Source organism: Zosterops lateralis, assembly GCF_965231275.1.
Source record: "Zosterops lateralis genome assembly, chromosome: Z".
Lineage (NCBI taxonomy): Eukaryota > Metazoa > Chordata > Aves > Passeriformes > Zosteropidae > Zosterops > Zosterops lateralis.
Window position 1 is genome coordinate 25,028,780 of NC_139800.1, and position 14,421 is coordinate 25,043,200.

The window sequence follows — 14,421 nt, forward strand, 5'->3', positions numbered from 1 at the left end:
TAAAGTTTTATTCTACATAATGCAGACAGGATAGTGGATGCAAGAGCAAGGTTGATTTAATGGCCTCCAGCCCTATAGATGCCTTACCAAGCTGAGAATTCCTTGGAGTATTTGCTGCCTGTCAAGATATCTGGAACTAAGAATGCAGCAGGGGGGAAAGGGAGGCTGAGGAAAAACCATTTGCACAGGATTCTGGATGCTTTCCATGATAATTGTTGAATGGGCTCCTTCTGTATCACTTTTGATTGAAACGCAGTTTCAAATATAGTTTGAGATACTCTATACTCATGACTCTTTTAGAGGTTTTGACTCACCTGATCAAAATCCAATTATCATTTGAGGTACATCATAATAAATCTAGAATACCTGAAGATGCCTTAGTGCAGCTCAACAGACCTGAAAATTCCACCTTGGGAATGGTCATAGATGGGAACATATAGCTTTTATTTATGCCAGTTTTATTTGGCTCATGAACCCTTCCTTCTACTAATTATACCTTAAAATCCAGGTTATATGTTTGGGAAAAATTGTTTGTTTATGTTCATAGGACACTGTCAAGACAGATTCTATTTAGTTTACCTGGTGGTCCTATATAGCAACAAGTGTAAATTAAGAGTCTCTTGTGCTTTATTGTGTCCATATTATGCTCCCACATTCACAGAATATTAATACAACCAATAAGGTCTTCCTTGAATCCATTTTATTCATTTTTTACAGTGAAACCGGGTGTATTTACTAAATAATATTGAATTTGAGCTTTTCCTGGAAAAGCTCATGCTTTTTAAATGACCTCAGTCTGTTTTTTTCTAGGTAGAATCACAAAGAACCAAGTACAACTAACTAGCCAAAAGTCAATATATTTAGTTTTTGCTCCAGAGAAATTGAATAAATAATACAGATAGTTAGATTGCCCACTGCCACAAGCATCCATTTTTCATGGAAAATTTATAATCTAAGTACACAAGACATTGTGAATACACAAAAAAGGCCAGTAATCCTGAGTCTCTGGAAGACAACAAAAAAACCTATTTATATCCGTAATATGTGCTCACTAGTGGGGGCAAGATTCATAGGGTTTTGTGTGCATAATGCAGCACAAATATTGACTAGTAAAAACACTGTTTACTGCTGAAGAGATGGGAGACTCATTAGTGGCATAACAGAACCATAGACTGGCCTCCTCCACAGGCACAGAAGTTCTTAGCAATGAAAATGACATCTGAGAAGGAGGTTGCCATCTGTAAGTTTGAACACTGGAAAGCTTAGGGCGGAAAGAAAAACATGACATTATTCTGAAACTCTGATGAAAAAGTTCCTATGCTGTTCATCTCCTATGAAGGAGAAACAAGCACTTGGGAAATAAATGCAATATAATCAGGAACTACTTTTGTTTTCTGATAGAGCATGGGAGTTAGTGAGGAAGAACTTTTTTTTTATTATTATTTTTTATGTTTTGACTTTTAAATGCCTCCTTTTTATTTCCTATGGGAATTGCAAAATATAAACTTACATTTTGACAATATATCCCTATGACAAACGAAGTGTCCCAGTGATTATGTTTGGGCCATTTTCCCCCATACTCTAACCCTTGTGAATTGAGAAGTGTGATATGGTGAGTGACAGCAGTCTAGGGACAGAGTATTAAAGTTTGAAGTCTGCAAGTCGTGTTCAATAAAAATACATCAAGGGGGGATGAAACCTTTACAATTCACCAGCACATTTTACTCTACAGTTTTCAAACAGAAAGTAGCAGGGGTCTCAATCAAAGCATGTTGAATTGTTCCATCAAACACATCTTTTGTAAACGTAGCCTGACAGTGCCTGCTTCCATTTCCGATCTTCTCACTTAAATGGGTAATACATGTGCAAACGACGTTTATTTTATTGTAAATAGAGCGTTGTCTCTGTCCTTTAATATCTCAGCTCTGTGTTTGCATATTTAGTGTCTGCTTTAGCTGCTAACTCAGTATTCTCCCATACACATTTATTAAGGCTGGAATGGAGGCCTTTGTGCCGCTCTTCCCTCCCCCTGCATTGTGGCAGGATCAACTTCACATGTTTTTTCCATTCCTAATAATTCTGTATCACATCCTTCCCTGAATATTATTTCCTCATTTACACAAAACCCTTCTGGTGTTTTATTCCATTTACTGAACTCTTCCTTTGAGGCTGGTTGAAGATTTTCTTCATATCCAACATTTAGGTTTTCAGCTGAAGTGTAATTCAAAATGACTAATGCAATCTCTTTGATGAGAAACAGAGGAAAAGCTGTTCTAACTTTTCATCTATCCCTTGAGAAATGTGTAGCATGTTCTGTGCCCATTATCACACAGATGTGAAACAGGGACTATTGGATGGAAGTGAGGTGGGACTGCCTAGTTTCTCAGGAGATGTCTTCACCAGTGACGCTCCCATCAAGAAAGGCACCATGATCCCATATATTTCTGACTTCAGATAACTTAAGGCAGTGCAGAAACTCTATGTTTCTTCAGAGAGATCAGACCAGTGGTCCCTCTGGTGGCACCTTCTCCCTCAGGTTACCAGTTCCTACACAAGAAGAGATGGACACATGTATCCCAGGAGACAGCCTCTTGAGAGTGTTTGGTCCCTCAGTTATGTCCCTCAGTTTGGTGCCTAAGTGTGATTTCTAAGTATCTGCTAGGTCACGTTTTCAGATCTTTGGCCATTGTGTACTAATGGTTCACCTCCATCTTAAACACGTACCCTGAGAGCAAAAGCTTTTTGATATGTCTAATGGTATTCTCTATTTGTGATTTATTTTACAGCAGAGGACATGACTGTTTTTCTGCCCAAGAAGTGCATGTCCCAGCAGCAGAAATACAGCCAGCTATGCCTAAGGCTCCTGAATGAATGTTTCCATACATTCTTCCTCATTGTGGTGTTCAGCCTTACATTTCCATGGAATTTCCTTGTGTTTTCAAGTGAAGAAAACAAGAATAAGAAACACCCTTGCAAACATTGGAGAAGGAGGCAGGAAGGAGCAGCAGAGACACCCCAGCATCCTATGGGGACTGTCAGTCTGGAGCAGATGTCCACACTGCTGTCTGTCAAGACGATCACTCTGGGGCAGATACCCATGAGAAGGACCCCAAACCAGAGAATTTTGCATGTTCCTGATGCTGCCTGGAACCAACAGACAAAGCTTTCCAAACAATACTGAGATTGGTAAGATAAAAACCCCAATATTTTAATGGAAGATTTCGATGCACAAAATATGGCTACATGCACATGTGGTAAAGGATTCCTGCAATTTTTTAAGGTTAATTAATTAGTATATCTAGCAGGTACATCCAAGAGGAGATCAGTTGCCCCAGTAATCCACCCTTGGGTAAGTCCCCTGGAGTTGATTCAAGGGATTCTTTGCCCTATTTCTTGAAAGGTGTCTTAAGTTCTGGTGGAGAACAAGATGTCTTTGTCAGAAGTTCTCTTTTTAATGATAAGACTAAACAGAATTTTGAAAACGATTTAGAAAGATATAGTTTATTATTCTAAGATGCGAGAAAAGGCAGGAAAAAACTAGAGAGCATACATATTAAAAATCTACAAAGCTACAATGTTTTAAAAACCTGAAAGTCTTCAGGCATAACTGATATGATACTGATGTTGACTGTACCACCTGGGCAACTTGAGGATGGGTAGAGGAGTCTGAAGGCTCTGGGAAAGGAGAAGGGAAAAAGCTGCCTTAAGGTTTGTCTTGTTTCTCACTATCCAAATCTATTTTAATTGGCAATAAATTAAATTCATTTTCCTGTCTTCTTTGACTGTGACAGTAATTGATAAGTGATCTCCTTGTCTTAATCTCAACCCACTAGCTTTCTTGCTTCTGTTTTGTTTCTACTTTCTGCTCCTGTGCTTCTGATGGGTAGTGGGGAGTGAGCCTCTGTATGGGAGTTTGCCTCCTAGAAAGGTGAACCCATGACAAGAAAAAAAAAAAAAAAAAAAAAAGCCAAAAATCTGACAATCTGACAGGATTTTCAGCTGTAAAGTCTTCTTGGAGGTTTGTTGTTGTTGTTGTTGTTTTGGTGCTTTGTTTTGTTGTTGTTGGGTTTGTGTGTGTGTTTTTTGTGGTTTTTTTGTGTTTTTTGTTTGTTCTTTTTTTTTTTTTTTTTTTTTTTTTGGTAGGCTATAAATTTAGGTCACTACAAAGAAGTTAAGCTGGAGCATAACCAGATCAGCTCTGTACAGCTCTGTACACCCATTTTAACCTGTTAAATGTTAATTCATTCCTCATTGGTTTAGTATCTGGTTCTATGAATATTTCTCTTAATAACTTTACACACATGAATAGATCCATTAATCACAACTAAGGAGACTGGAAGGCTCTCAGATGCTTGCAAGGGAGGATTTCATGCAGGTTTTCTGGGTAATGTCCTCTGTGACAGGAACCAAAATGCATAAAAGATCAGAAAGTGGGCAGAGGAAATGGCACCTGAATGTCCTCAAAAATACAAACCTAAGTAATTTATACTGGCAAATTCTGCCAGGTGAAAGAGTGTAATAGGTTAAGTTTTCTGAGGTAACTCCAAATTTGACACTTAGAGAAAACTGAGATGCTTGAAATGGAAATGGTACCTAAATCTAAACTTAAGCAGAGGTGCTGTCTTGGTAATTTGGCAACTAGATATATGACAATAAAGCAAGTCTAAATATTTTGCACTGCACTCATATTTGACAATAAAACAAAACTTTGTATTTTTGCATCCATTCACCATGGTGTAGGTGGCTTGTCCCTTCAGGACTCCGTGAGTTATCAATGCTCTGATGTTATCTGCTGCCAGAACCTCTTCATCCCTTCAACTCAGACTGTGCTGAGTAAAATTAATCAGAGGAGTGTAATTAGCCTGACCTATTTGCATAGGACCCATAGCCACACGGAGGAGGTGAAAAACCACACTAAATGTAGGTCGCTGCAGGCCTTACTGTAAAAAGAGAGCAGTGTGTGAGACTGGAGATGTCCATATTTGCCAGCCATGGCAAACTACATTTCAATATTTACACCATGATTGAAACCCTCCTGCCATCTAACCCAATATCCTACGGGCAACAGCCTGAAAGAGTGCAGAACAAGAACATGCACAGGTTAATACTCCCCCAATATTGCCTGTCTTCATTCAGTGCAGTCTTAACACCTAGAGTGTTTACATCTTTGTCTATCCTTTAGAAAGGATTTTCATTAATTTGTCTAATCATCTCTTGAAACTGCCTGATGCAGTTAGCATCCACAGGTTACTGTGGCAACAAGTTGTACAATTAATTCTGCTTTATGTAACAGTCCTTTTGTTTGCTTTTTGAACTTCGCATCTGAAAATTCTTTTTGACTACCTATAATTTTTGTGTCATGAGAAAAAATAAATACTCATTTGTTATTACTCTTCACAATTTAGAGACTTCTCTCAATCTTTTCAGGCTTCTTTTTGTATAAACTTTGGGCTATTTAATCCAGAAAAAAATTATATATTCAGTCTTCCTCACATATTTCTATTGGTTGTTTTATCCTTTCTGAGAGGCAGAAGGACAAGAAAGAAGGTACTCCAAGTCTGACATGGATGTTCAATATAGGAGAATGAGGGGTTTGTTGTTGTCTTTATTTATTTCTCATCAGTTCCTGATGTACTGTTACAGAAATACCAGCTTAAGTGCTATTGTAGATGCAGTTATGCCAGCATAAACTGCTTTGTGATATATGGCAAGGGAACAAGCCTCACTAGGATCAAGGAAAAACATTATAGAAGTCAAAGTGCACTCACTATAAGGGCTGCAAAATATCAGTAAGAACAATAATAGCAATGATTTTTCTCTGCCTGAAATAAATTGTACCAATAGTTCTGTGCTTAGAGTCTGTGCTCATACCAGCTATAGACCAGAGCCACCCAGAAAAATGTTTTAGTGTATACTTGACTTTGACCTGTGCATATTTCTACAGGTTCTCCTTTCATTTTGCTGGAAGCACTCATCTGCTTTTCATCTGTACACATGCTTTTTTGGGTCAGGGCCCAAAGCATTTGAACAAATATTTATCAGATATTTCACAGATTTTTTTCAGCTCTACTGGGAGCTAGATTCGTTACAGCCCTTCATGTTCTTATGCCAGGGGTGAAAATGAGCCTTTTCTCTTATACTTTGAAAAAGAACTGATTTATCTGATTGGAACCAGGAGCCTGATTTTTAACCACATTAGCAACTCAGTTCGGTGTCTGGTCTGCGCACACAGTAAGGAGATTTGTATTTGAATAGTGCAAAGCTTTTTGTCCTTGTGCCTTACTGCACATGTGTAATCCCTAACAGAATGGATTACTTTTAGAAACTGGAGTCCCTAAACAAGGCAGTGGGTAGCATTTATGACTGTCTACATGGACTTTGCCATTTTGAGCCAAGACTCCTACTTAGGCTTGATGTGATCCCAGACCCATAATCCCTTGGCTATCTGCAACAAATCTGTTACCTCCCCAAGATTAATTTCATTTAATATCCCCTTTCTTCTTCCATCACAGGATATTTTTGTCATTGGAAAGGTGTCCTGAACTTGTGATTCTGCCACAGTCTCATGGGATAAAAGGTAGTGGCCAAGACAGGCTCAACATGCATTGCAAGCAGATTCTGCCATGCCTAAAAGCAGAGGGTTGAACCTGAGATTTCTCCATCATTATTTCCTAAATATGGACTCAGACCTACACATAAAACTAGGCTGGCATAACATGAGTGCAAAGTGATTTTTGAACATGTCTTGCACTTCTTTTAGTATTTCAACCGTATTGAAGAAACTAGCATGGATTAGTTACTTTTACCTTCTGCAGGAAGCATTGGATGCATTTGAAATATATTCCCGGACTCTTGGACAATTACAGGAAAGTATATGTGCTTACACAGACTGAGGTTGATTTTTGACACTCCGTGGCTTATGTGGAGTGAACCCTGTCTACCTGTCCAAAGTATAATGGAAGTAATGGCCTTATGCCTTCCATGATTTATTAATGGTTTGGGACTGCATATATAGATTATCCCCAACTTCTGAGCATACAGTTTATATTTTTGCTCTGATCTTCTGATTTTATTTCACTTAGTCAATCATTTATCTGCTTTTAATATATTTTCAATATCTCTCTCTAGAAAATTGTAATCCAAGGAGATCCTAGGAGATCCTATATCCTTTGTAGGAGATTTTATTCTCTCTGTAGGAGATATTGATATTGGTATTGAATGACCTAGCTAGTCATTCATTCCTTGTCATACCCAGCATTCCTCACACTGGGGTGATACTTTTGAAGGCTCTCAACTTTTACAGAAGTTTTCTCATAGTTTAGCGATATAAACAGAGTTTCACTCTTATTTACTGATTTTTTTAAAGTGTTTTGTTGAAGATGGGTCTCATTTGAACACAATGAATTTTGTTGAATTCAATGTTCCCATTACTTTACAGCCATCATTACTTTATTTTTTTGCTCATTAAAAAGGTCTAAATTCTCTCCAGCCAGTTTCCATGGATGTATTTATACAAGTTCTCTTATTCTACTCATCTTCTTTGGCTAGCAGTAATTTGCAATGCTTTATTTATTATTTATTCATTTACCATTATTATTTCCCATCAAACTTTAACAAATTTTACACTTGTGCTGTTGCTGGGCTATTGAAAGACAGCCATGATCCCTTGTTCCAGTAGAAATGTTTACCACATTGTTGACAAAAGATGCAAACAGAACTGTTGCTAGGATTCAGCACAGTGAAATGGGGTAACAAGACTGGGGGGATTTAAAAACAGAGGGTTTAGGATATTGCCACGAGATTTTAACCAGCTTGATTGCTTTCTGAACAATGATGTAATGGTGGCACACTTGACTAAAAGACTTTTTTTTTTTTTTTTTTTTTTTAATCTAATATCTCATATCCTGGTTTTCAAACTGAGAAGTTTCTCAGTTATTCATTTGGAGCTGAGGTGTGACAGCCAAGGAGCTTTTCTTTATCTTCCCTCTTAATAGAAATCACCTGGTTTACTTCTTAGTTATCTTTCCCTTTGCTTAAATTTAAAGTATCATTTACTTTTCCCTCCAAAAGCACAGCTCTTCTTCTCTGTTTGATTTCTGTGATAGTCTGTGGGGGGGACAGCGGGTGGGGGGAGATGTACTGTAAAGAGATTAACATTTTTCTGGGTTTTGGGATTTGCTTTTGTTGTTTTTTTTTTTTTGTTTTTTTTTTTTTTTTTTTTTTGGGGGGGGGGGGAAGGGGACGATGTTGTTGGGGTTTTTTAGGTAGGTTGTTCTTTGGTTTGGTTTTGGTTTCTTTGGGAGTGGTTTTTTTTGTTTGTTTGTTTTCTTTTGTTGGATGTTTTTGTTCTTTTCTCTGGCTTTGTTTTTGTTGGGTTTTTTTTTGATTTTTTTTTTTTTTTTTTAATTTGTTTTTGTTTTAAACCACATGACGTAATGATGGTGAGGCTGGAATCTGATGACAACTCTTGTGGGACTTAATGTCAAAGTTTGGAATTGCTGATTTCCAGGTTCAGGAAAAAAAAAATGATAGATGATGAATGGATGGATGGATGGATGGATGGATGGATGGATGGATGATGGATAGACAGATAGATAGATAGACAGACAGACAGACAGACATATAGATAGCCAAGACTTAAACATCAACAGGAGAAATTAATTTGAGAAACCCACAACTAAAAGTAGTAGCAATACATAGCTGTTGGCTTCTTGACTTTCATGACAAAAGAAGACGAGGAAGGCAACTTGAGCAAGTCATAAATAGAAGGTATCTTCTCTTTGAAAACTGATATTTTCAACAGAATTTAATGGTTGTGGCACTGACTGAGCAGACAGCTTCAAAGAAAGAAATCTTAAAGTAACCCTGACAGTTCACCTACATTACGGAACTGCCAGAGGGACCAACCACAGAAAGGTTGTCTCCCAACCCACCTGTTACAAACCAGTTTCAATCTCTAATGTAGACAGGAACTTCACCAGGATTAGATTTAGACATTGCTACAAATTAGACCTGGCTGAGGTTGAGCTCAGTGACAGTGCATGGTTATTGTTGTACTCATCATTTTGAGCCACTATGGCAGGGGACTTGGTTGTGTAGAACTTCTGGCCCTGGCAATGCTGATGGTCACAGAATTGCTGAAATACAAATTTTCTTCAGACTTCTGGAACCTTTGCTTCCAATTTTAAAATGCAAGTTTTAGAAAGGAAAATATTGTATAAGTGTGAGTGTCTGTGGGGATTATATCTTGGCATCTTTCAGTGCCTGCTGGACCATTCAAATTTGTAAAAGGGGAAAATTTTCCAGCTTTGAATTATATTCATATTCAGGGCTTTTTTTTTTCAACTCACAGAAACAAAATGCAAAATTACATGAAGCATATTTATCTCTCCCTGGCTGTGTCTCCACAGGGTACCTGATATGCACTGGTGGCTACCAACAAAGAGTTGAAGCTGGAACTCAGCCTCTTAGGAACCATATTCTTTAAACATAAAGCCAAAACCTGATTATTTTGTATCAGTCATCACTTATTTTTGCAATCTGAACTTATTCTTTGCAAAGATTTTGTGTTTATTTTTTGGCTTTAGAGAAGATGAAATTTCTTCTGAGAATTTTAGTTCATGTTTGGAAATGAAGTTTGACATCAAACTTCTCATTGTACATGTTTTTCTATTGGAGTCATGCCATCTCACTTTTAGAAAAGATTTTGAACAGGGTTCAGTTATTAAATATGAACTTTTAGTTTTTACATACGTAAATTTATACATTTTCTGGAACAACTGTTATTTCTACCTGGAAATTAATTATAAATACCCAGAAAATGATACTGAAAATATTCTGTTTTGGAATTACTGATTCAAATGGCAATTATTAGAATGGTCTTTGATGCATCTGTACCCTGTAATTTTCATTAGTCAGAGGAAAAGATGAAAGATCAGACTGTAATATCAGTTACATCAGTGAAGCTTCATTGTTTTCCTCTTGTGTGACTCTTCTCAGAAGGCAAAACAAATCCCACCAGCTGATATTCTATCTTATTTTTTTCTAAAGCTTGCCTAAAATTCCATAACCATCTGGGCTCCTTTGCCTGTGTCATATTTGTTCTCTTCATGGAAAGAGATTTAGATTTTATGTAAGTTATCTCTGTAGGGGGAAGTCCTGCTACCTGTTAGTACATTGCCTGATTTTTCAAAAAATTAAACATAATACTGTGTCTTTAATGTAGCTTACTGAATTACAAATTAGGAAGCTGGCACTTCTCTCATTTTATTCATCCTAATTACAATTGCCCTGTCACTGAGATGCCAGCCTGACTAAGAGCAAATCAGGTAGTGACTCCCCAGGGTCTTCTTTGTAACAAGAAGGCTGTCTCCAGTGGCTTCAAAATGACAATTTCCTCTCTTTTACATTGAAGTAGAGTGTTTCCCCTGGACAGTTTCACATTTGATTGTTTTCTCTAGCCTCTCTGTCTTGAGTTGCTTGATTAGCATCTCAGTCACCTAAGAAATTAGACTAAAGTTTGTGCCTTGGAAGAAAAAGAAGAGGGAAAGGGAAAGGGAAAGGGAAAAGGAAGCTCTGGGAGGGGAAGGGAAGTTCAGGGAAGTTCAGGGAAGTTCAGGGAAGTTCAGGGAAGTTCAGGGAAGTTCAGGGAAGTTCAGGAAAGGAAAGGAAAGGAAAGGAAAGGAAAGGAAAGGAAAGGAAAGGAAAGGAAAGGAAAGGAAAGGAAAGGAAAGGAAAGGAAAGGAAAGGAAAGGAAAGGAAAGGAAAGGAAAGGAAAGGAAAGGAAAGGAAAGGAAAGGAAAGGAAAGGAAAGGAAAGGAAAGGAAAGGAAAGGAAAGGAAAGGAAAGGAAAGGAAAGGAAAGGAAAGGAAAGGAAAGGAAAGGAAAGGAAAGGAAAGGAAAGGAAAGGAAAGGAAAGGAAAGGAAAGGCTGAAAAATTATCTTTCCAACAGAAAAGCAGTTAAACATACAAGAGAAATGAAGCTCTGATAAAGTTTTGCTGCCTGAAGTTGTATCTCATCTGAAGGCATGACTGGCTTCTTGTTTAGGAAGTATGTAATTACTTTTCTTCAGGAATTTTAAAGGGATAGTTAATTTGTACTCTTGTTTGACAAACTGTTGATCTCTTTTTTTTTTTTTTTTTTTTTTTTTTTTTTGATAAGCAACTTCAAATAATATGTATTAATCTCCAATGAAATAGCAAGGAAGACACATTGATTCCAGTGTAGGGGTGTCATCATGGACCATGGATGCAGTTGTGTGGTAGAGAACTTAAGACTTCAGGCTGCTGGTTATATTCCTTCTACTTGGCCATTCTAACACAGAGATAATATATTCACACCCTCTGGAGAGACACTTCTGTACAAATGCCATGATGGTTAGGACTGTGTGTGAAAACCAGAAGTCAGTCTAGATCCCTGAACCGCGTGAGCCTTACTCATACTGAAACTCACGGTTGTGTCTCATTGAACTATCTGATTTGTCTGTCTTTCCAGTTCCTAAGACACCTGTCCCTCTAGTTCCTAGACACTAGGTACAAGGATTGGCACAGCATAAGTGTTGTCCAAAGAGACAGCAAGTGCACTCTTTTGTGAGTCACACTGGCATGCCTGTATTCCTCATGGCTGTCTTTGCTGCGTCCCTTTCTTCTATATGATGCAGCCAGAAAAGGAGGATACAAGTAAGCACTTTATCTTAAGGTCCCTTGCACAAGCATAATGGAGGGAGCTTTGTTGAAACAACGAGAAGAGCTTGTTTGTTTGTTTGTTTGTCAGTTTGTTTTGTTTTCCATAGTTCTAATTATTACTGGTTTGAGTTTGTATTCAGAATCATTATGTTGTTCACGTTTTTGTACATTTCTTTTTCCCTCCCAAAAGATTTACAGATATAAGTCTGGAAGAAGTCTGGTTAGTATCCTGTGCATGTCTCATCCTAAAGAGAAAGATGGAATAATTTGCAGCGTCCAGTTGCACTTGATCAAATGATTACTGTCTTTCCATCTGGTTGTAAAACATTCCCACCTTTCACTAATTTGTCTAAATTTCTGCCGTTCCAGCCAAGCTGGAATTTATTACTGCCCACTTACCCTGATTTACTTCTGAAATTATTTGCATGGCTTCTGTCAATGTTATTTGCATATTTTTATTATGAATAGTGCTTATTTAGGGGCAGGTTTGATTTATGAGTGTTTGGCATGCTATGCCCCATTATTTAGTTTTCATTTCTGATTTGTACAAAGGGTATGAGAGAAGTGGTAATTCTTTTTCTCTTGTTGCAGAATATGTGCAGGACCAATAACACTTGAATAAAAAATTATTGTATTTTGTTTAATTTTGGTTTTAGGGTTAAATTCTCAATTGTAAACAATTATATATCTTCTCAAGTCATTAAAGCAAATCAAAATTATTCTTTCTTATATTCAGCTCAGCTCAAAATCAGTATAGCAACTTGAAGGGAAAAATGTAATCACTGAAATAAATGCAAGGAAGGCAGGAAAACAGCACCAACAGAAAAAAAACCCCTCTTTTCTTTCTGCTGTAGTATCTTCATCCTTACCAAAAAGAAGAAGTATATGTTCTTCAATAAAGACTATGAAGTACTGTTTGATGTTCTTTTTGCTTTCTCTCATGTACCTTTTTTATATGTTAAAACACATTTTCACTCCCAGAAAAATGAGGCAATAATTCTTTCCTCTTATATTTTTGTATGATTTTATATTAAATAATTTTCTATTTTTCCACATATTTTTGAGGTAGAGGGGCAAAAGATATCTATATTTTACTTCTCCTCCTTGAAGTCAACTTTTAAAGCTTTTTTTTCACTGACCGGAAAACAAGGGGGAAAAAACCAAAACAAAACCAAAACAAACAAACAAACAAACAAACAGAAAACCAACCAAACAAAAAAACACCACAGAAAATGTTGAATTTTCTTGAATCAGAGCTGAATTTCACAATCTAACTTTTTTGACTCAGGAGTTGGTTTTGAGACCAGGGACTTCTGGTAACAGAGGTGAAATGATACAACAGAGTAGCTACTATTTCACAACTGCTCCTTTCTAGAAAGTTTTATCTCAAACACATGAAGTATTATCATCTGAGATCTACTTTCACACCAGCTCATGGCAGAAAATGACAGAAATAATCTGAATTGGCACTTTTTAAAGAGTGCCAATTTTTCATGCATATGTGTGGGTAGAATTCAAATAATTTAAATGTAGCCACCTGAGAGTTTGGTCTCTAACAAAAACCACAGTATTGTAAGGAATTGAAATGGAAGGAGGAGTATTTGTGGAAAGTAAGTAATATCATCAGTTATAGAGAAATATCTTAGTCTGATTGCAAGTTTGACTATTTTTTAGCAAGCACAGGGAATTATTCCAAGAGGAAAGTTGTAATTAATAGTCCAGCCTCTATTAAATTAAGTAGAATAGAGCGTATTCTGTGTAGGCTACTGTAATCACTTGATGTAAAAATATAGTTACTTAAATAAGCTTAATTTAAGTTGAATTGCAGTAGCACTAAAACTACAAAACTTTGTGGAAAATACTAACTCTTCCTTGCTGTACAGTCAAAGAATGAACAATTGCTGGGAAACTGTTCTTTGTAAACCAGATTCTTGTTGAGGTAAAATAATATTATTATGTTTTATATGTGAGGATGGAGCACATACATCTCGTATTACTCAGTGAACTTGTTCCTGGTTCCTTAAATATCAGTATTATGCTGAATGCAGTGAAGTCCTCCTTTTTAGAAATCACCTTTCCTGTAGTGTATAGAAAACACTGCCATCCTGCAGACCAGGATGAACATGATCCAGGATGAAGGGAAGTTTTACAGAGGTATTTGTTTTGGGACACTTTCAGCCTAAGCTTTTTTGTTCTCTCCTGTCCCTGCTCTTATTCCCTTATTTCAGATAGAATTTTGTCTCAGAGAATGGATTCTAGACAGACTTCCAGAGATGAGTATTTCTTATGAGAGTTTTAGTCAAGATTTCCTAAGCTTTCCTCCCACTAGAGAAAGTGACACATAGTGCCCCACATGGCACAGGGCATAGATGAGTCTTGTTCCTCTTGCTCCTCTGAGACGATGGGTTCTGGCACCTCTCTCACTTCTAGAGGCTTAGTAGGGATACTGGCAATGATGTTATTTGACATAACTTGTGCTTCCATGAAGTTCATTTTAGAATGCCACTGTAAAAATTCCTCATTCTCGTTAGTGGGTTGCTATGTCATTAACTCATTATAGAGCCCCCATAATGTCCCATTATACTGTACTTTCAAGCTTTTGGCTGCTAATTAAGCATGGAACATTCTCGATTGTCACAGGTCTGAAATTAAAGGAAGGAAAACTTACATTATGAATAATACTGTTAAATAATAATAATAATAATAATAATAATAGGATTAATGGACACCCAGCT